The following is a 24,478-nucleotide window of genomic DNA, read 5'->3' as shown; positions in this document are numbered from 1 at the left end:
AATGCCTGTGACAGAATTTATAACCTGGGATGGCATGCACACGGCATGTCTTGTGAGCAGTGCTTGTCATACTTGGGGCACGTGTGCTATCCATTTTTAGCTTACATGGACTTCTTGTCACACATGCTCCTTGCAGAGATAGCTGATGTCACACTTACTGCTGTCAAGGGTCTGGTCATACATTCCTGTTACCAATGCAATTGCAAATCCACTGCCTCGTGTATGAAGCAGATTTTTTACTTGTGATTGATGGTGTCTTAGTTGTGTGCCATATGCTGCGATGAACCATGTTGCCAACATGGATGTGTGCTATAGCTGTGCTACTCTGATATTGCCCTTCAAATGTGAAATTAACACGATATATGTCATTTACACTGTGTGTGAAGTTGGGTGTACATTCATACCCAACAATTGTGATATGGCTTTTTCAGTATCCTAATCTGTCTTACTGCACTGCTCCAGGAGGCTAAACTCTGATTCCTACGGATCATGTGATACATAAATAATTACCCAAGCCATGATTTAGTGATTAGATTAGGTGTTTAATGACATATGATAAGAAAGTGGTGATGGTGACTTTAGTTAAAAGAAGTTTTGTACAATGTGTTGTCTCCAACGCAATCCTGCTGCAGTGTTTGGATGTTCCCACTCATGTTGATGGACAGCATCCTCATCTTCCTCCTCTTCAGGCATTTGTGGGTCTGGTTCATAGAGGGGAATGTTCCTCCTTACAGATATATTGTGCAGGTTGACGCAGGTCAGAATGATCTTGCAGACCATTTCCGGTGAATATGAGAGGCTGCCTCCGGTGATGTTGAGGCACCTGAATCTTGACTTCAGAATGCCAAAGGACATCTCAATTGTGGTGCGTGTCCTCCGATGTGCCTCATTATAGGCACGCTCTGCTGCAGTGCTTGGGTTTGCAAATGGGGTCATGATCCATGGCTGGATCGCATACCCCTGATCAGCTGAAAGAGAAAATGAGTGAACATTTTTGGTGGAGTTGCACCATGATAATCACTTTGCATGGCAGTTGTTCTCTTGTGTTGTCTGTGACTCATCTGTGTTTTGTTATTGTGAGGAATCCTAGGCTTCTAGGATGTGCCATCAGCATTGGGTTGTTTCATTATCTGAACTGGTGTTTGGCTGATTGACCGGATGTCAGCGGTGTTTTTGTACACTTGCAGCACATTGTGTACTCCCATGCATTATGTCATATGAAAGAGGTGTCCATGTGTCTTAACTGGGGGTGACATGATACTTCCATACACAGAATTAATTCCACAGTGGTGGTAACACAGTTGCATCTATGTGGCCTGAACATCCCATCCAATTCAACACATGAAATAGAATTTGTTAAACATCAGTGAGGCCCTTTGATTTGGCTAGGTGACAATGTACAACACATCTCCATAGGTTGGCAGCACTGAAGTGTTGACTATTGACAATGCACAAATATCCCATGTGTGACAAGTTCTAGGCAAAACTACTTTTTTGCCCTCACCAAGTTGGCTCATGTTCAAACGTGTACCTACACTACTGAACCTGGTCCACGTAATGTGGCTAACTTGGTTGTGGGGGTGAAGGTTTAAGTGTCAGAAGGTCCATATGCCTGTACATCTGTTGTGTATATGTGTAATTGTCTCAATCCGTATGTGTAGCAATGTGCACTTTGCAATATTGTCACATCAATATGTGTTCTTAGCACAGTCCACTTGCTTATTAGTAGCGGGCAATATCACCCCAGGAGTGATGTGAGATGCTGGTACACCATCAATGATTCCATGTCCCATTCATTACAGTTATCATCATCATGCTATCTGTCTCATGGTGTTTGACCTGCAGCAAAACACAATAAACACCCCTTGTCACTGTGTGGTTTTAAATTGTTCCCGTGTGTCTCTGTAGTGGCATCTGTTGTTATTTGCATCTGTCATTTGTCCCTAGGTGTGTATCCCATTGGGTCAGGATATCAAACATGACTAGCAGTGTCACAACCTCAGTGTCTTCCTGGCCACGTGTCAATGTAGTGGTGTATGTGTTGTGTGTCCTACAGGGTTGCTGTGCTGTGTGTATATAAGTAGGTTTTTGTACTTACCAACAAGTAGGCCATTTCCATATCGTCCATCCTGGAAGTGTTGATTGATGGTGCAGTGGAGGAAGATGAATGAATCATGTACACTCCCAGGATACTTTGCCATGATGTTGGTGATCAATCCACGGTGATCCACAATGGCCTGGAGTGTGTGTGCTTCCTGTTGCAGTATAGATGCTCGGTTGCAGCAGGTGGAACAATCCGTACATGTGTGCAGTCAGTGGCACCAAGCACGTGTAGGAAGCCGTTGATTTGGTAAAAGCCCTGTTTGGTCTCCTGCTGCTTCTGCTGTGTGTTGGGGAAGCTGATGTGGCAGGGTGTGAGGGAGATGATGGCATCCAGTACCTTGGGTAGGAAGGCAGAGAATGAGGGCTGTGAGATCCCAGCAACCAGGGCACCAGTGGTTTGAAAAGAGCCACTTACCAACATGTTGAGGACAGCTAGCAGCTTGGTCTCTGGTGGAATGATGTGGGGTGTTTGCAAGCTGGGTGACAACTGTGGGTCAATGTGGCGCAGAAGCTGCTGTATGGCTTGCCAGTTTAGTCTGTACCTCTAGATGATGTCATGTTCCCTGAAGCCCAGAAGGGTTGTCCTGGTCCGGAATATCCTCTCCTGCCTTCTGCGTTGCCTTTGGGGTCCCTGTTGGGGTTGTGGAAGCTGCTGCTGTTGGTCCTGTGCTCTGTGCCTTCGTGCATGCTGGATGAATAACACCTCCATATCTTCCTTTTGGAGCTCTGATGTTGCTTCTGTGTGTTTTCCTTAAGTAGTGGTGTGTTTGCCCCATTTTACCGCCTGCCCTGACCCAGGTGTTATTTTCTGACGCAAATCGGGCTGTGTGCCATCTTCCGCCTCCGCCTTCCTGCCGTGCTGGATTTGTGTGCGGTAGGATAAATATGGCGCACAGGTGTTGAAGTCATTTTTTGGACGGGAACGCCTACCTTGCATGTCATTAACGCAAGGCGGTTTCACGCATCCAGAAAATGATGCACACCGCGGAATTTTGGCGTTCGTGGCCTCGGGCGTCAAAGTATAAATATGGTGTTAGGTTTGCGCTGAATTTGCGTCAAAACTTTTGTTGCAAATTCAGCGCAGACAGAGTATAAATATGCCCCTTAATCTTAGAACCACTGAAGGTAAATTTGGGAAACTTAATAGTTTATCAGACTAGTAATAACAATCAAAGAAATGTAGACAAAGACACTGGCTTTAATGAGACAAGTGAGAATTTTTGTATTTGAAAATTCTGTGACTGTGGTTAATGTGTTGATGTCATAACCAAAGTATCTCCCACTACCACTCAACCTACAGTCAAGCCAGATGTCAGGTAAATTGGTCTGCCAAAAATCATATTCAATCAGATTTTAGTGGCATCTTTCATTTTTGGTAGTCATTAAAAATAGAAAATTGTGTGCCACGGCAGTTGGCATGAATCATTAGAATACTCACACCTTGAGGCTGGCAACTCCTCCACTCAGCTCAAAGTATCAAAAGGAGCTCACAAATCATAGAAGATGGGTAGGGGCATACAGCTTGGGCATTGCTTGGTATCACCTAAGGTGGTTAATTTGTAAAAGAATCAGTGCCGGTTCCCAAAGCTCTGCACTAGTCAATGTCAGTGTACCCAATACTAAAGCTACCTTGCCTTGAATCCACCTCAAGCCTCTTTAATCCACTACAAAACATCCCCAGCCACTTTTTCTCTCTAGTGCAGATTCCTGCTTTGTCTCCGTGTGACTATTTTGTCTCTCTCCTTCTCTGTCTTTCCAATTTTTGTGTGTTTTTCCATATTGCTCTGTGTAAATGTCTGAAAAGTAAATTCATAATCCCCAGGCAGCGCTGCAAGATTAGGACCTCCACCATCCTCCGGACCAATAGAATATGAGATCCTGGCAGAGCTGGTGGTCCAACTGCCAGGTTTGTAATGTGATGATCAGACTGCTGCATTGGCGGCAGTCCAGACCGCCACCACAAGTGTAGCAGTCTATAGACTCGCAATCAGGCCATTGTTTGTTGTAGTGTAGTATGTATTAACTACTTTTGGTTAATTTGGCAGAGCCTATTAACTTTGTATTTGTTATGTATTTTCTATGTGATTTTTATGAATGCTTGTCATTTGTGTTGTTTTTTTATATGTGGGTTGTAAATGTTGCTTGGTTTGATTTACATGTGTTTTGCTTTACAGGTTTTATTTTTGGAAATCTGAGTTTATATTTTAACCTCAATATGTGTAATGATTTTTTTCAAGGAAGAATAACTTGCTATATTTGGTCCCAAAAAATGTTTGTCCATGATTATTCAGTTTTCCTTTTATATTTTGCGAGGTTTGGATGGATTACCTGTATTACTGAAATTGTACTGGATGTTTTATTTGTGTCTTGTTTATTTCAGCATTTTTGGGGATCTTCTTTAGAATAGTTACTATGGACTCATAATATCACTAACCAATCAATCAATCAATCAATCAATCAAGAATTTGTAAATCGCACTACTTACCCGTGAGGGTCTCAAGGTGCTGAGGAGGGCAGGGGGAGGTGAGGGGGGGCGGTGCTTACTACTCGAACAGCCAGGTCTTGAGAAGTTTCCTGAAGCTAAGGAGGTCTTTGGTTTGGCGCAGGTGGGTGGGAAGAGTGTTCCACGTTTTGGCGGCGAGGTGCAAGAATAATCTACCGCCAGTTGTAGTTCTGCAGACGCGTGGGACAGTTGCGAGGGCGAGGTCAGCGGAGTGGAGATGCCGGTTCGGGGTGTAGAAGAAGACTTCAGGTATAAAGTTTAATGTGTAATTTTATATATTTAGGACCAAATATACAAAGAAATCACACAACACAGCAGAACAAGTAGATTTGCTAGACTGTGTTGCTTGAACTGGAGAGAGCAGCACAGCTCCATATCTACTGTTCTATCTCTTCCTGCACTGGTGCATTTTTGACTCCCATGGGCCATGGTGTATGGGTGTCTGCATTTTTATAAGCATAGTTTTTGTACGAAATACTTCACTCTTTGTGTGTGTGCTAATGGAGGGACAAACAAGGAACACTGAAAACATTTCTTTTTGTTAAACCTGCCCCACGGAGGTGCAAAATGTGGCATAAATTCCTGTCTACAATTTGTTTGTAGATAGGGATTTGCGTCAAAGCTCATAGGTGATTGTATGGGAACGCCCATCTCTACCCATGGAACGTCCCCCTGATGCAAAGTAAAGCAAAGCAGAAGCATTTCACTCTCTTTAGTTACTTTGTGGTACAACAGAATGCAAATCTCAACTTGCTCTGGATGGTAAATTCTACCAGTAGACTTTGCATCAGGTTCTGTTAAAAAAGTAATGCAAACCTGATGCATGTCATGGTAAATCTGGGCTGCATATTATTGGGTGGGCAATGTTAATTTGTTGATGGCATGTATGTTATTTTACAAAGTACAATTCTCCTTTCCCATTATGTTAGGGTAGGTGAATAAGAGAGAAATGTTTGATGAATTTTATTAATACAATATTTAATTTGCAGCCTTAATAATCATGATTTATGAATCATTTTTGAATTAGCCTCAAAATTGACACTTAAAGGTTTCTTTAATGTTAATATTAATAGTATGTTTTTAGTTTTTTTGGAAATTAAAACAGAGTTGTTATTTAGTGTGATAATTTTTAAGTAGGAGTCTTGCTACGGAAAAGAGATATGGTAGGCCTTGAATGTTAGATAATAATAATACTTTGCATGGTAGGATTTGATGCCTTTTTGGTAGCTTTGGTCTTTTTAATTGTTTCTAGAAATAATAGTGTATGGTGTGTCTTGGACAGAATCATACCACCCTTCCACTGTTATTAATCTGTGCTTCTTTGGTCATGGTGCTGTCATAGACATTCCAATATGAAATTGTGATACTTGGGTTGACTGATGTGTCCTTATCAGTGCAGGTGGCCCAACCAGGTATCTTCAAATCATACATTAGCAGGGGTAGTTTTGTTTCATATTTAATAGGGCATTTAAATAGAATGTCATAATGTTTAAAGAGCCACATGCTAAAACTAGTAGGGGCAGATTTACTAACATTTCACGAAATGCCGCAAGACAAATTGCGCTGAATGAAAGGGTGACAGCAGGAATGCACAATGTTTAGCAAGATGTGGCACATTTCTGCTGCCTCATGTTGCACTGTGTGCTGCCTAATGCCAATGCAGGCAACCTTGTATCATGCTCCAATGGTGCCTTTGTTACCAGCAGGATGCTTTAAGAGAAGGAAGGCATTTTTGCCTTCTCAAATATGATCTAGAGAGGCATTTTCCTCTTTCTATGCATATTGCAGAATGCAGCAGGCATAGAAAGAAGAAGTAATGAGGAGAAATAAAGATATTTCTCCTTGTTACTCCTTGGTCAGGAAAGTGCAGCTTTTTAGAGCAATCCCAAGCTCCCTGGCAGTAAGAAATCTGTGATTGTGTGAATAACCATGGGTGGATGTGTGCGAGTGCTCACACTCCACCTTTGCATAGCCTCTGTGCTGCAGGGTAATGCAAGGCAGAGATATGTGCTACCTTGTGTTGCATTGGATTTACTAAACCACAAAGAGCCAAGGTGGCTTTGCATGGCTTAGTAAATCCCATTTATGGACTTGTGCTGCTTTGCATTGATGCGTCACACAAGGGCAAAACAAGCCTTTAATAATTCTGCCCTCTAGTTTTTTAATTGCATGTGCAAATTCTATCTTAGTTACGTATTCCATACTAAGAGTGGATTATTAAAGGGGCCTGAATATGCCATCCATCATCAATGCCATCTATCATCCATGTGTTACATGGTGTTAACTTTTGTAAACTGCTGCTAGTAGCATAAATTATTGTTCTTCTATCATTCACAATCATGTATTTTTCATGTGTGGTTAACAAGTGTTTGAGTACGTCTATTTTGTCATATCATTTAGTTATTGGTGGTGTTTCCCTTGCTGTTTTTCTGGTTCTGGCAACTAATCATTCTATTCAAAAAGAATCACATGCTTGGCATAAGAACTTTAATCTTCCTGTTCTTAGAAATCTTCTCTGCCATCTCACCAAAGTGTTTCGCATGAAAAAGCAGTGGGGCCCTGATAGTTTGGATAATGGCCATCTTTCAGATTAATTGGAACATTTAGCTGATAGGGAGGAATTAGATGCCAATCATTACAAGTGAGGTTGGGCAAACATTATTTCTGCTGTTCTTTGTCCAGCAGCAAATGAAATCCTAATCCTGAATGTTTTCAAAAAAAAGGCCTTATTATAAGTTTTGGGGTCAACTTTGCTGATCGCAAGACCTGTGGTAAGGAGACCCCCCCGTTGAGGTGGCAGTCTCCCCACTGGCCCTATTACAACTTTCCCACTAGGCTAACAGACGGGAACCAAGGTTCCCACTCATCAGCCCAGTGGGAAAGGTGCGACAGCATTGCTGCCAGCTCATAACTGCACCAGCACCATTGAAATGCACACTGTCTGGTGGCCCCTGCACTGCCCCCAAACATTGGAAGCCATGGTTTAAGCAATTCTCTGTAAGACAAATAACAGATTTGTACCAGGTCACACCATGCATCAGGCTAGAGCAGATGACTTCAAACTGTGGATTGTACCCCCATAGGTTCCATGGCTTCATTCCCAAGGGGCACAAATGCCTCAGCAATAAGTGTAAATGAAGATTTCTTGGAAGATCAACCTTCGTTATTTGGTGCCAATTCCAGGCTATCTTCATGTACAAGCAGATCTTGAAGTGTCCAAAAAATAATGGGAACTGTGATCAGGGGTGCTGCGGTAGGTCATTGAGTCTAGTGGCAGAGGAGTCTAAAAAGAACAAAATGTTCTGTTACTTTTTATCTTTAGTTTTCTCTACTATTATTTTGACTGCTTATGTTCCTTTCTTTCTCCCTGTCTTCTTTTTTGCTCTTTGGGTTGTGTCTCATGCCCTTTCTTTTTCGTTGCTTCCTTTCCACTTCCTCTGTTTTTGTTTAATTTTTTCTGTTTAACTCTAGCCCTCTTTCCGCTCACCCATACTTCTCTCAGTTTCTGTCACTCATTCCTGTGCCTCATTCCTCTTTTACGGCAGCCTCTCCGCTAATCCCCCTCTACCTTTCAATGTCACACTTGTTGTCACTAAACACTCCCTGTCTCCCTTCTCTGTGCCTCTCTTTACACCTCTCTTTACTCTGTCCATATTATCATTTCCTTCCTTCTATTTTCCCGCCTTTACTCTGACTTTGTTTCTCTATTCTCTTTATTTTCCCTGTCTATGTTTATTTGCTTTTTCCACTTTCTTATTCCTGAGTTCTATTGCTTGTTTTTCCCTCCAGAATGTGCGTTTAAATGCTCTTTCCTCTTTTTTCAAAACTCACTGATCAAAGAATAAGCCTGGGAGCCCTGAGAATAGAGACAGTGCAGGGTGAAGAGCTGGATCTGGCTGTTGTGCGATGGTGACCCTGAGACCTTGTGGAAAGTCACCAGAACAAAAAAAACATGACATCTCTTCATATCAAATATTCTGTGGGATCATTTCAGAACAATCTCTAAAACCCATAGCTCATGTGCAAAAACCTTTTTAAATATGGCGCTCCAGAATGTACAATTTGGTCATTTCTCTCTGTGCAGATGTCCTGGCAGTGATAAATGCAGCTTAAAATGTCACGTCTAGAAAGACGTTCAGTGACAAGATGTGTGTTTATCTCAGCAGTAAATACAATTTCCTGCTAGACTGCTCTTTCTGTTCATATGTCTTGTGAGGCTATTGATTGCTGAATAGAATATATAGTATAGTAAAATAGAATATATATATATATATATATATATATATATATATATATATATATATATATATATATATATATATATATTACCTATTGTGGGGTACCAGTAGGTAGTTATAGTCAGGACCTAGGGCCAGATGTACCAATAATTTTTCCTGTCGCGAATTGCCCATTGGGCAGTTTGCAACCAGAAAATGATTTTGACAATGTACCAAAGGCAAAATGTGACTCTGTAACTTGTTACTGAATCTCATTTTGCTTTTGCGATTCGGTTTTAGGATGGAGTGGATTTAAGACATCCCTTCCTAAAACTGAATCACACTGGTATGTGTGAATTTATGCGACCAAAATGCGGTTGCATAACATTATCATTTTACCTACTCCTATATGGAGGTGGTGACCCATTCACAAACGGGAAGGGGTCCAAAAGTGAAGTGTCCTAATTTTTCTTTCTACAGCACTAATCATAATCTCAATGACAAAATTAACCTCCTCATTTTGTTCCTTTCTAAATTTAGGCCCAGATTTAAGAAAAGTGGCACTTTCTGTGAGAAAGCGTAACTTTTTTTGCAGCCCATTGAGCCCCATTAACATTAAAAATAATGGTGTACCTCCCTTTAATGCCTGCTCAGTGCAGGCATTAAAAATGCCTATAAAGTTGGCACAGTGGAATCTCATAAATTCCACTGCACCTTTTTTGCGGCCCCCCTAATGGATGAACCCCCCCTCCTGCATACGTTTTGTCTGGTGCAGGCATACTGTGGCACAAGTTTTTACTAAGTGTAGCAATGCGTGCATTGCACCACTTTGTGAAGATGGCGCAGTGTTTTTTGTCATACTATCGCCACATTAGTGTAAAAAAATGACAGTAATGTGGCGATAGTTGGCACTAGGACCTTCTTAAATTTGAGCCTAAATGTTTTATATTTTACCAGTTTGATTCAATCAAGAGGGCTTCGGTTTGCACCCACATTTGCACTATAACTCGTGCCCTAAGGTAACTATAACTAACACCCTTGCCATTCACTGCTAATTACCCCAGCTATGACAGCACTCATGACATATTTTATAACATCATTAAAAAAAATATTAATGTAACATTAGCAAGCACATTGATGAGAAAACTGTGTATGGAGGGGGCACGAGTTCTAGTTACTTTCAGGAACGAGTTATAGTTACTTAAAATAAATCTAACAGCTGAATTTCTATGATTTTGTATGTTTAAAATGTGAGCCTAACTATGATGTTCATGTAACCTTTGTTTTTTTCAGTGAATATAAATATATTTCTCAACATCTATCTATCTATATCAATCAACCAATCTATCAAGTACGTATAGAGCACAGCTTATCACCTGTGGGGTCTCAAGGCATGCTGATCATTCGAAGATCCAGGTCTTGAGGTCCTTTGTGAACTGTTTCAGCGATGGGGCCTGTCTGAGGTTGAGTGGGAGCGTGTTCCAGCTCCGAGCTGCAAGGTAAGAGAAGGATCTGCCGCTAGCTGTGCTCTTCCTGACTCGTGGGATGGCGGTGAGAGCGAGTTGGAAGGATCGGAGTTGTCTGGCAGGGGTGTAGAAAGTCAGGTGGGGGTTGAGGTAGGCCGGTCTGATGTTGTGCAGTGTCTTGTAGGTGTGTGTCAGTAGCTTGAAGGTGATGCATTTGTGACAGGGAGCCAGTGAAGGTCTCCGAGTTGGGTGGAGATGTGAGTGTGGCGGGAGATGTTAAGGATGAGTCTGGCTGCTGCATTCTAGATTCTCTGTAGTCTTGTTTGTAGCTTCTTTGTGATGGTGGTGTAGAGTACGTTGCTGTAATCCAGTTTGCTGCCCACATATCGTAAGACACACAAACACTCTACAACATACACAACAAATGAGGTGTCACATGTTATTTTCCCTTCTATGGGTATACTTCTTCCTTTGAAATCCAAGAAGTCCTTTTTATTGATGCCATTGCCACAAGCCTTGCATTTATTGCAATGTGTGAATCCTTTGTTTTTTTTTCTTGTAGCCAATTCTCTTGTGTTGTCAACTTAAAGGGGCTCTTTACCAAATAGTCTCTCAATGAGGGTACCCTTCTATATGTCACATCCGGTCACATCCCTATGAGTTTACCAATATCTTGATCTTTTTTTTTATCACAGTCCAATGTTTATTTAAAATATTCAGAATTTTATGATTTTCTTTACTATAAGTCAGAATCAGTCTGATGGTTGTATTATCCTCCTCTTTCACTGAATTCTGACTGTTCATCAGTATCTGTGTACGTGTCATAGATCTTGCTCTTTTTTCCCCTTGTTTTACATTCCGATACTTATATCCTCTCTTAAGGAACCTCTGTTGTGTTTCTCTAAACTTAATTTCCATTTCTTTTGCATCAGAACAGTTTCTTTTCATCCTGATCAATTCCCCATAAGGAATACACTTCTTTAGTGATATCGGGTGGAAGCTCGAGCCATGTAGTACACTATTGGTTGCTGTTGTCTTACGGTGTAGCGTTGTCTGTATTTTCTCATCCTCAATATGTATAGTCACATCAAAAACTTCTATCCTTGTCCTGCTCATTTTGTACGTGAATTGTAGACCCAGGTCATTGATATTTAATATGTCCAAGAATTCCTTACACTGTTTCTCTTGACCATGTATGTTATAGGTTGTTTGTGTGGCTTACGATATGTGGGCAGCACAATATGCCCTCTAAAAAAATGTATATTAGAACATACAAGGGCGGTACAAAACGGAGCTAGGAGCTATGCCCTAACAAAGCACCTACAGTGACATGATGAAGCAGACTGGCAATATATACAATATTATGGAATTACCTGTGTGAAAAAACATGAAAGAGGAGGCAATAGGATACTGAAAATGAGACGTTTGGAGTCCAAAATGATTATCAAACTCAAGACTAAGTGCCATATGGACTCAACGGGGACAAGGAATTTATAACAACCACGCAGATAAGGGTTGGGAGAAACAGATAAAGACTATAGTCCACAGATCCAGTGGCTTAAGTATAGAGCACAGAGAAAGGTGTATGATTCAAATAGAATGTAATGTCTATGCCAGAAAGGAAATGCATATGATTCATGTAATGTCACCAGCTTCATATTGGTTGGAAGGGTAAGACATCTTGTAAAGATAGATAATACAAGGCTAGGGCCATTGATAAACGTTGGGTATGTCTCCATGGGATAAGGGGTCCGATTAAAATGTATTAGTACTTATTAGGTGAAGCATAGTCCAAGAAGTATATATATATAATACATAAATATGTGTGACAATAGCAATACTAAATCCCAAGAATATACCTATACAAAATATGGTGACACACATAGACTACGTATCACGGTAAAGGTGGTGTAAGTGATGAGATAACAAAGATAAAAAAGATAAAAGAGTTAAAGAAGTGGACCCAAATGTATCCATGGTGAACGAAGTGGGGAAATATATAGCAAAAAGAACGAGGAGACTATCCAGTAGATGGCCACAATGACAGATTGAGAGAATAATTGTAATGTTACCTGTCAGCTGACATACTTTTAATGAGAGAACCATGTATATATAAAATATAAGTTGGGGAAGAGAAATAGGAACATCAATGTCATTGGAAAGGTATGGGGTACCGCAAGAGTGGTATGCACAATGGTTTTAGTTGTGTTTAGGTTGTATTTTGTTTAGTTGCACTACATTTCCCAGAATACCGCTTAATGGCAGAGAGTGGAAGTACATATATATAGGCAACGTAAACAATGCACTCAATTACCGTGATCAAGACTGTGATAGTCGAAACGCGCTGGTGATGAGGATGGTTGTTCTGAAGAAGAATAAATATTGATACAAAGTCTTTTGGAGTGCTGCAAATTACTTTTGGAAAGAATTAATTGCAGGGAATTGGTCCATCCCTGACGCAGGCACCACCCGAGGAGCACGCCGTTAAAGGACTGTTTTGCTTCGATATATATATATATATATATATATATATATATATATATATATATATATATATATATATATATATATATAAAACCAAATGTATGTTTCTTCCCCCAGAAAAGAGAAGCAGCACCACGATCTTTGTAGGCCAATGATTTTCTTTATTTTCTATTGAATCTTCACCACAAATGCACACATGCACCCAAAGGCCGATGCATTCCAGAATTTCACCTTCAACTAGACCATAGAGTTCAAGAATATCAGCATGCTTTTTAACACAACATAGTGTAGTCTTTTCACTCTTTCTAAAAACCATTAGAATGGTAACCAAATACAAAACATGGTCTATCTCCTGTTTCCAAGGTATTCATTTAATTTCACCTTATATTTTCTATTCTTTCATTTGTCATTTGGTTCGATTCCCAAAAGTAAAATGGTGTTTCTTACATTATGCCTTTCCTCTTTTTGTATCCATTTGATTAAAAATCACTAATACAATGACAAATGGTAATTTAAAAGGCAAAATTGTCGTAGTTGGACTCTTGATCTAGGCAAGACTGCTGGTTTAGGGATGACAGCACTTTTGTATGTAGGCGACTAGGCTATTCCTACAACAAGTTGCAGCTGTCGGCCCAACCCTTCCAGCACACAAGCAGTACCTCACCAAAAACCCAAACAGTAATAGGTGATTTCTGCCGGCCTTTACACATGGATTCAAGAGTGCGACATCTCAGGAGAGTCGTGGTAGAATGGAGAATACCCTTTTCTCACTTGAGCAACGAGTCTATGTCACACACAGACAATGAAGGAGATGCAGTGAAGTTTTCAATAGATTTTATTAACAACACCGCAATCTTCTGTAAAATGCATGAGCTACAATGATTAGAATAATGAACGATGCAAGACGCGGAATGGTAAAGTTGAGATTCATGAATACGAAGACCCACACCATATTGTAATAAACATAAGCTGTAAAATAGGCCGTAATACCCTAGCATGATAAAACTAATTTATAACCTAAAGAGCGCTAGGTGTGATAAACCTAATCTGCCAGTACCGTGTCCATGAGAACCACCCCTCAACCCTTGTTACCTTGGAATGAGGTCTCTAAATCAGACTCCGTGGTGACACGAAGGCTGGGTCTGCATCAAGACAACGTGTAGCATAGATAATGTCTACAGCATCTGGATTCCTAGCTCTTGTAGGACCCCTGACGGGGGTATTTTCCCAAACAATAGATGAGAAGGCATGCTTGAGGTGGCAATTATATAAACAATTCCCTCCAAATGTACATTATGTCCCTGTCTCACGTACGTGGGAAAGGGACATGATGTGAAAACGTATGGATATTACTTGTCTTTGAAGCTGATAATGACACCTTCACAGATTGGCACTGATAACGTGAAATCAAAACATCTTCCTAACTGTAAACATAGCAGCCATCTTGGAAGAAATAATTAAATAAATGTGCTAAAGCTGCGCAGGCTAAGTAGGTTAGAAGTCACCAGGTGACGGGGCGCAGGTCTGCAAGCCAGAAGGCTAAGCGAACTCCTGATTCCCAATATAACTAAGTAGGATCCACTACAAAATAAATATTTCTTGGGAACTAACAAAATCACTGTAAAGTGCATAATCCTACATATGTCCCTAAATGAAATAATAGATTTCCACATAAACCACAAACAAAAGAAGTTAAGGCCAGGCAGAAAATCTTACATTCGCTTCGTTATACTTTTTATTGTCTTCTCCTTTCCCAGATGAGAGAACGTATTGCATATATCTAATAATAATATGAACAAATAATCATGTTAAATTATTGTCACACTTTTTAGGACAATCCCAATGTAATTTTGTAAGTCATTCAATTATTTGATACTTTTTTAACAAATATTATTCAAATTGCATGAAATTACAAGCCTCCTAAAATCTCATGGAAAGTGACTTGTACAAGTAATGAAGCATAATAAACTGCAAGTACAAATATATATTAATGTCATCATATACTTTTCTGACATTTCAGGACCATTGGAAGAATTAAACTATTCATTATTTCAAACAAAGATATCTGAAAATTCAAATAAAAGTGCATTATATGCTAAAGTACATTTCTGATTTCAACCAACATTATCATGAAATGCTTTAAACAATAAAATGCACATTCACTTTAAACTCATAAAATACTAAAGTGCTTTAAATTGTAAAATACATGTTAAAGCTCTTTTCAAATCTTAGTTCCAAGATATCAAAATACATCAAGTACTCTCAGTTCTTCTAACCAGGCTCCTCTTATTTTTTGTTCATTATTCTCAGAAGTCTGAATACTGACAAGAAGACGAAAGCTCTTCATTTCATATATTAATACTGCTGTCTTAAAAATGAACATGCAAGTTTGCATCCAAATTTTGACTAAAAGGAGCCTTAGTTTTCATCAGTATAATTAGTCTCAACTCTTTCCTTCATAATTTTAATCCACAGTCATTTCCGCTCTCCTTTTTGCTTTTTTGCTTTATTGGTTTGATTCCAAAGTGGCTTTATTCATTGGGGTGCCCAGTATGCTTCTCCCAGACATTCTCAGTTCTTTATTGCATGTATATGTTGGAGAATTCTGAGTTTTACTTTGTTTGTTGTGCTATCTACATAATTTCTGTTACAAGTACATAGTAGCTCAGAGACAACGTAGTCTGTTTTACATGTAATACATTCTTTAATTTTCTGTTGTTTATTATTATACAGCTCATACCTTTGTTTGTTCACCCCATATTTACAAGTTTTACATTTTGCACATTCTCAAAAGACAGTCTTTATGAGCCAAATTTGTATTTGTTGATTTTATTGATCGCATATGTCTTTGCATCAATTTCTCTCTCTCTCTCTCTCTCTCTCACACACACACACACACACACACACACACACACACATTCACATAAGCATGAAAACAACAACAAATCCAGATGATTTCATACCAATCCCAGACACCTGAAATAGGCCAAGACATTCATGTGTATCATTACCAATAAGAACAAAGGATGCTTTTGCAATAATACATTGACCTTGGGAGGACCGGCCCCAACCAACCCTCCCCCTCAATTTCCCACCCTAGAACTGGGCCTGATACCAAGACAATTATTTCTGGGAATCTAGACAAAGAAACATAATCTCCAAATAGATGCTGAGAGTCTTGAAGTCCCGAATTCTGCACACTAACCTGCAGCAGAGTCCTCTCTTTCCACTGGAAGGGCTCTGCAGACCCAAAGGAGGGCAGGAAGGAGCACAATGGTGCCTGTAGTCTTTGTTGTGGCGTAGACAGTGGCATCTGAATCTCTGCTGCACTTGTGTCTGGGATTTATGGGTTACTACAGGTAGAGAAGGAGGGGAAACTGATGCTAATCAAAACAGGCATTAGCCAATCATTGTTTAACAACTGTCCATGTGGCAGCCTCCAGCATTTTCCTGACAACGTGTCGTTTTCTTCAGTGTCTTTTGTTGGTGACTTCACCCTCCTTCTTTCCTTGCAGACTACGACAATACTGGATATCGCTGTTTTAAAATTGCTCAAGAGATTTGGATGAGCAAATAAAGGCAGTGGTGCACCGTCATCAAAGTTTATACTTGTGTTTACTGCTGAATCAGAAGTTAGGAGCAGGTCTGCGAAAACAACCTGAGGTCCCCTGGCAAACCTGTGTACCTTGCCTGTGATCGGTAATGTTCACAGGCATGGGCAAGGAGGGCAAGTGCCCCAGGTCCACTCTTTTAGGGCCCCAGCAATGCCCCCCCCAACAGCACCCCTCTTCAACCCGTGATTAGAAGATTATTATGCTTCTCAAGTCCTCTCTTCAGGGCGTGTCAGATAACCTCAAATGGTGATGAAGCACACAGGGCCTGATTTAAGAAGCCCTACCTCCACCTCAGCGACACCATAGCATAATTTTTTTATGCTAAGGCTGTGCTAAAGTGGCTTTTTACACGTGACATATTTAGAAAGTGGTGCAATGCATGCTTTGTGCCACTTTATAAACCTATGTACCACATTATGCCCGGCCGGGCATAATGTATGCAAGGGGGGTTGTTCCCCTGTTAGGGGGGCCAAAAACATAGTGCAAGGATATCTAAGAGATTTCCTTGTGCCATTTTTTTGGCACTTTTAACGCGTGCTCAGAGCAGGCATTTGAACGGGGCATGCCATTGAATACAATGGGCCCCTGTGTACTCTGCAGGAGCATCGCCAAGATTTTTGCGCTACTCATGCAGAGTACATCAATAGCATCAGGAATTCTGATGCTATTGCCCCCTACCCTGCGCCATGGTGCGCCGTATTTTAAATATGCCGCACATATGGTGGCAGCAGGGGGGGGCGCTAAGGGGCACAAGGAAAGTGGCGCTGCACTGGGTGCAGTGTCACCTTTCTTAAATCAGCCCCATATTTTTTAGTGCTATTTTTTAAGTGGGAATTTGAAGATATGCTTATTGGAAGTTCCTTACTTAATCTTGAAGAGACTATAGCTTTTATTAACCCAATACAATGTTCACAAAAATATGGCCAGTAATGGGCAAGGCAATACAACATGTACTCTCACTGAATACCAGAAAATAAGATAACAGTAGCAAAGTGCAGCTCTTTGAAATGTTTATAGTTGTGGTATGAAGCACTGAACAAAGATACTGCTTGAATGCGACAGAAGACAGTGTGAAGTTTATATGTGCCCAGGACTCCATGAAGCAATAGCTTTATTGCAGAGCAGTGATGCAACCTAATTGTACTGCCCCTCCTACATGCAGATGTATTATTATGCATCAACATATAGAGCACTTTGAACCATATTGTGCAAGTCACTGCGCAAGTAAAGTGAGGTCCTCCCTTCACCTCAGTTTACAACAAAATACTACCAAACACACTGATTACTGATCCTAAGTCGCTGCTTTCACTCCCGTCTTGGTGCTTACAGTGCCAAAATGATGAAATCTAGTCTGTGCCAAGAAGACTTTCTGGAAATGGAGCCCTGATTGGTATCATGGTTCCGAGATTGTACAGAGCCAAAAACTGATCCATATATGGTTTTTGCACTGTCCTCTGTCTGAGCTCTGTTCCCTACAGTTTGTAGTTTCCTTGTTTCTGCTGTTGTGCCTTCTGGCTTCTTTAGTCTTTGCTTCTCCAAGCCCCAGTGCAGCCTCCCCTCACGCGGTACGTGGGAAAACTGGGCTGATTACAGAAGCCCCATCACTTTTTGTCCCCTTTTTTCACTCATACTGGTGTTTTAATGACTCTGATGGTGCCATGGGCACTGCTAAACAGTCCCAGGTCTTGTGTTCTTATTAAAGTGGCATATGCAAATTAGGTTGATTATAATTGTGTGTACCAACCTACCTAAAAGTCCCTAGTATATGGTAAGGCATGTTGGTTTAGGGTCCCCGGGATAGATATCACACCCATAGGTGTACTGCTGTGGTGTCCAGTGCCATTTTAAATGAAGGCCTGCCTTGCTGGCTGCTTTTAATTCTAAATTCGACTTTGGAATTTAAAGTTCTTCCATAGTACCCAGCTACCTTTATTTGCATATAAGTCACCCATAAGATATGCCCTGAGTTCCCCCGGAGTTGGATGCAGTATAACTATAACCAGGGACTGTATAAAAGATGCTTTATAAGCCCCAGTGAGGGACAAATAGCCAAAGTTGTTTTACCCTATTGTAGTGAGTGGGCATAATAAAGTCTTATTTTGCATAGGAAGGAGCTACATATAGCAATTTGGTATCAAATTAAAATCCAACAACTCCAACAACTTGCCACTGTTGAATTTAATATAACTTGCACAGGGAAAGATATTTAGAACTCTTGCTAAAAGTTACCAATGTCAGCCATGTAGTGCCCTTCTCTGATTGGTCAGCCTCTGTGTAGGAGGCTGGCCTGGCTTATAGTGGGTACCAATGGTACTTACACCCGGTGCCAGGTCCAGTTATCCCTTATTAGTAGATTAGTAGTGCTGTAGCAGCTTAGGCTGATAGAGGTAGCTATAGAAGAGCAGCTTAGGCTGACCTAGGAGACATGTAATGCTCCTACTGTACCACTTATATCATAAAGGTACTATGGCCCTCATTACAACCCTGGTGGTCAAAGACCGCCAGGGCTGTTTCTACGGTTGCACCGCCAACAGGCTGGCAGTGCAAACCACGAGGTTAGGACCGCGACGGAAGCATCGCGGTCGCAGCGCCGGGACTGGTGGTTTCCCGCACTTTGGTCCCGGCGGTTGCAATCCTCCAGGGCAGCACAGCTTGCAGCGCTGCCCAGGGGATTACGAGTCCCCCTCCCGCCAGCCTTTTCATGGAGGTATGAACATCCATGAAAAGGCTGGCAGAAAGGGGAGTCCGGGGGCCCTTCGGCATAGGCAGTGTGGGGGTCCCCTGGTACAGCCCCGTGAAGCTTTTCACTGTCTGCATTGCAGACAGTGAAAAGCGCGACGGGTGCAACTGCACCCGTCGCACAGCCGGCTCCTGTGTTGCGGCCGAGATCCCCGCTGGGCCGCGGGCTGAAACCAGGTTTCCGCCCGCCGGCCCAGCGGGGATCTCCAAATAGGCGCCGCAGGAGTGTGGCTGCTATGGCGGCCGCCCGGCAGTTTCAACTTGCCGGGCGGCGCTTGCCGCCCGCCAAAGTTGAAATGACGGCCAATATCATAAGAAAGACAAAACTCAGAGTTACTAAAAATAAAGGTACTTTATTTTAGTGACAATGGGGTCATTTTGACCACGGCGGGCGGCGTGCGCCGCCCGCCAGGCGGAGACCGCCAGAAGACCGTACCGCGGTCAAATGACCGCGGTGGTCATTCTGACTTTCCCGCTGGGCGTAGGAGTAAAGTACAACTATTTCTCCAGAAACACACTAAAGTTGTGATAGAGGATTTTGCAAGGACCACAACAGACTGCAAAGCACTGAAGACGGATTCCTGAACCTGAGGGCCTGCAAAGGAAGGGGACCAAGTCCAAGAGTCATGAAAGTGTCCAGAGTGGGCAGGAGCCCACTAAACCCCGGATGAAGGTGCAAAATGGCTGCCTCCATCTAGGATGGGGCCCTCAGCAACGTAGAGAGTCCATGCACAAGAAGGTAACACCCACAGAAGTACTTGAACACGGGTTCAAGAAGTCTGAACATAGCGGTCGTTTCAACACAGCAGAAGAGGGTCCCACGACACCGGAGATCAACTCAGGGAGCTCTGCATCACAGGACAGAGTGCTGCAGACCAAGGCTTGGTTGTGCATGCAGGATTTCTTGGAAATGTGCACAGAAGCCCATAGAGCTGCAGTTCACGTGGTGCACAGGATTACTGTCTGACGAGGGGAGGCAAGGACTTACCTCCTCCCAATTGGACCACAGGACAGTCTGGGTCACTTGGGTCCACCACCTGTGTTCCAGGGGCCACGCTCGTCAGGATGAGAGGGGTCCCAGAGTACCGGTGATGCTGAAGTTTGGTGCCTGCAGAAGCAAGGGGGAAGATTCCGTCGTCCCACAGGAGATTTCTTAGCGGCTTCCAGTGCAGGATGAAGGCAGGGAGCCCTCAAAGCATGCACCACCAGGAAACAGTTGAGAACGCCGGCAGGATTAGGTGCTACAATGTCGCTGGTAGTCTTCTTGCTACTTTGTTGCAGTTTTGCAAGTGTCCTGAAGCAGTCAGCGGTTGATCCTTGGCAGAAGTCGAAGAGAGAGGTGCAGAGGAACTCTGGTGAATTCTTGCAAGTCGTTATCTGAGGAAATGCCCACTGGAGAGACCCTATTAACCCTCAGAGGAGGATTGGCCAGCTAGTCAGGTAAGCACCTATCAGGAGGTGTCTCTGATGTCACCTGCGGGCACTGGCCACTCAGAGGCCTCCAGAGTGCCCTCACACCTCTGGATCCAAGATGGCAGAGGTCTGGGATACACTGGAGGAGCTCTGGGCACCACCCCTGGGGTGGTGATGGACAGGGGAGTGGTCACTCCCCTTTCCTTTGTCCAGTTTTGCGCCAGAGCAGGGGCTGGGGGTTCCCTAAACCGGTGTAGACTGGCTTAAGCCAGGAGGGCACCATCTCTGCCCTTCAATGCATTTCCAGAGGCTGGGACAGGCTACCCCTACCCGGCCTTTAACACCTATTTCCAAAGGGAGAGGGTGTAACACCCTCTCTGAGAGGAAATTCTTTGTTCTGCCTTCCTGGAACTGGGCTGCCCAGACCCCAGGAGGGCAGAACCCTGTCTGTGGGGTGGCAGCAGCGGTAGCTGCAGAGAAAACCCCAGAGAGCTGGTTTGGCAGTACCCGGGGTCCATAGTGGAGCCCCGGGGATGCATTGAATTGGCACCCCGTTAGCAGATTTGGCGTGGGGGGATAATTCCATGATCTTAGACAGGTTACATGGCCATGTTCGGAGTTACCATTGTGAAGCTACATATAGGTATTGACCTATATGTAGTGCACACGTGTAATGGTGTCCCCACACTCATAAAGTCCAGGGAAATGGCCCTGAACTATGTGGGGGCACCTTTGCTAGTGCAAGGGTGCCCTCACACTTAGTAACTTTGCACCCAACCTTCAGCAAGTGAAGGTTAGACATATAGGTGACTTATAAGTTACTTAAGTGCAGTGAAAATGGCTGTGAAATAACATGTGCGTTATTTTACTCAGGCTGCTGTGGCAGTCCTGTGTAAAGGTTTGTCTGAGCTCCTTCTGGGTGGCAAAAGAAACGCTGCAGCCCATAGGCATCTCCTGGAACGCCAATACCCTGGGTACCTTATAAGGGTGTTCCAGTGGGCCAATTGAAATTGGTAAAAGTGGTCACTAGCCTATAGTGACAAATTTAAAGGCAGAGAGAGCATAAGCACCGGGGAGTCTGATTAGCAGAGCCTCAGTGACACAGTTAGTCACTACACAGGTACACACATTCAGGTCACAAACTATGAGCACTGGGGTCATGGCTAGCAGGATCCCAGTGAGACAGGCAAAAACAAACTGACATACATGTAAAAATGGATGGAACATGCCAGGCAAGATGGTACTTTCCTACTGCCTTAATGAGATGTGAAGTGGCCTAGGCTGAAACTAAGGAAGCATCTGATAGGGAGGGGAACTGCCTCAGCAGAAGGTGGAATGGGATGGGGGAAAGCAGTCAAACTGAACTTCAAAGGAGGGAAGGACATTTAGGACAGTAACTGGCTCCCCCATTTCCTGGAGGCCCAGACCCCCAGGTCTCCACTGATTAGATTAAGAGAGGGCTGGAAACTAGTGTGTTAAGGGAAACCTAGCCACACCAGTAGGTGGGCTTAGCCAGATCTAAACTCTAAGATTGAATTTTTGCCACCTTGGATTTTGGAGGAATGTTGCTCACTGGGATTGATTTTTCCTACACTTCCCGGGAAGTGTTCACTCAAGGGCTGGTGGCCTGCACATGATTGGACAGGGGCATCCCCCTGCTTCTCACCACAGGAGCAAGGATACATATGGTATAGCTGCCCCAAACTTCAGATCCCTACTGAAAAAGACAAGAAGAAGAAGGACTGCCTTGCTGGCCCCCTGGCCTGCACCTGGACCGTGCACACAGAAGGACTGCACCAGTTCCACACTTCGGGCTTCACTAAGAAAAAGACTTTGCCTTTCTTCTACAACTCCAAGAAGGGACTCCCTGTAAGCCAACAGGTAGAAAGGAGCTGACCAGAGTCCCCCTGCACCAAGTCCTGCACCAACAGCCCAGCTGACCAGTGACAAGTGGTCATTTAAGGATTTGGACCAGGTGCATACTGGGAGTTGAAGTCCTAACCCCCAAGGAGCAACACAGAGCTTCTGGAACCTTGAAGTGAGTTGTGGACGGTTGAAGGACCTTAAAAGTACTTCTGGAAGAAGATACAGAAGTTTGGAGCAACATTTGACCAGGGGCTCATGGAAAGGCAATCTGATGAAATTGCATCGAAATTGACTTGCTGAGGGGAGTAGTCTGACATCGAGGAAGAAAAGCTCTGAAAAAGTTTCTAGATCCAAAGGTACAAGTTGACTAAGGCCTCTTGTGCAGTGTATCTGAGGAGGGCTCCAGTGAGGTTGGCTTCAACTTCAACTTGGTCCCGGACGAAGTTTCTGCCCCAAAAAAGGTTTGAAGTTTGAACGTAGAACTCTTGACCGAGGCCTCCCTCAACACATATCCGAAGATGGATCCAGCGCAGTTGGCCTCAACTTGTGACTTTGTCCCGGTCGGTGAGAGATCTTCAAAAATATTTCGAACTGTGAAGGTAATACTTTGACCGAGACCTCCCGCACATTGTAGCCGAGCAGTCAGCCTCAACTTTTGACTTTTCCCTGGTCGAGTGCGACCAGATGTCCAGATTGGCGCTTTTGATTTCTAAGGGCTAGAAAACATTTAGGCCCTCATTATCAACACAGCAGTAAACACCGTTGACCGCCGTGATGACAGTGAACAGAAGACCGCCATTGGCGGTGAACAGAAACCCGCCATATAATGAAGAAAAAATCAGAATCCAATAAAAATCCCTCTGCCAGCAGTCACTGCCAGGAGCTTGTCGGCGGAAATGCTGGACCTCCCACCCCGCCACCGCCGAGCACACATACACCCCACCCTCCAAATAATGAAGCACAAATCACTGCGTCGGTCAGTAGAAGCCGAACGACCATTGGCGGTACAGACCGCCACGGGCGGCAAGTGGACCCAACAGCAAGAAATGCATACATTGGCAAGTTTGAAACCCACACAACTGACACACATCCACAACACTATAAAACACTCACAGACATACCCAACAATCCTTTGCAACAACATTAGGCCAACTAATAGAGAGATCCGCAGAAGCAGATACCGAACGCCACAATCCACGATACATACACTCAACCACACAAGAGCACCCTCACCTAGATCCACACAAGACACCATTCACAACACTCACCATGGCATCCCCAAACACCCACGCTTCACAGAAAGGGAGCTAAGGACCATGGTGGACGAGATCCTGAAGGTCGAGCCACAATTATTCGGGGCACAGGTCCAGCACACACCCATCGTCAGGAAAATGGAGCTATGGCATACAATTGTCAACTAGGTCAATGCAGTGGGACACCATCAACGCACCAGGGACGACATCCGTAAGAGATGGAACGACCTGCGTGGGAAGGTCAGGTCCATGGCATCCAGACACCACATTGCAGTCCAGAAGACTGGGGAAGGACCTCCACCAACACCACCCAACTACACTGTCTGGGAGGAAAGGGTACTGGCCATCCTGCATCCTGAGGGACTCCCTGGACTCACTGGAGGGATGGACTTGGGTAAGTCATCTACAACTACCCCATATCCATCACACCTGGAATGCATGACCCACCTCACCCCTCCAACTACCAACAGGACCCCAACTCCACCCAGGCCACAATCACTACATCCAGTCACCCTGCATGCCCACAAACCATTAACAGGCCCACATCCCTCCCCCTGTGCACCGCCACCCACCCCTGCAAAGAATCCCAATGGCCTACAGCACCCACAATGCACCTCCACATCCTAAGTAAAAAGCAATGCTAACCTCACAAAAGCAATCTGCATGGCCCCAAAGTGTGAAAACTTGCACAAAACCGCCCAGTCCTGTGCACCCCATCCGATCATGCTAATGTAACAGACATGTCCATTCCCCCCAACAGGCACCACCACCCATGCCACCCTGACGGACAGGACAAGGAGTGGCAGTGCCCCACAGGGAG

The 24,478-nt window shown here is 43.4% G+C and overlaps 1 protein-coding gene across 1 annotated transcript in view; it reads right to left on the bottom strand.

Moving 5' to 3' along the window:
* The window catches only part of LOC138295327 (uncharacterized), a 360,326-nt gene extending 344,249 nt beyond the window's left edge, over nt 1-16,077 (bottom strand). Inside the window, exon 1 of the mRNA XM_069233551.1 lies at nt 15,979-16,077. The gene's annotated coding sequence lies outside the window, so the exon portion shown is untranslated. The remainder of the gene's footprint in view (nt 1-15,978) is intronic.
* Nucleotides 16,078-24,478: the final 8,401 nt, after the last annotated feature.

Source organism: Pleurodeles waltl, chromosome 5 (genome assembly GCF_031143425.1).
Source record: "Pleurodeles waltl isolate 20211129_DDA chromosome 5, aPleWal1.hap1.20221129, whole genome shotgun sequence".
NCBI classification, from domain to species: domain Eukaryota; kingdom Metazoa; phylum Chordata; class Amphibia; order Caudata; family Salamandridae; genus Pleurodeles; species Pleurodeles waltl.
Note: the sequence above shows the minus strand (reverse complement) of the source record. Positions and strands in the feature narration are given on the sequence as shown.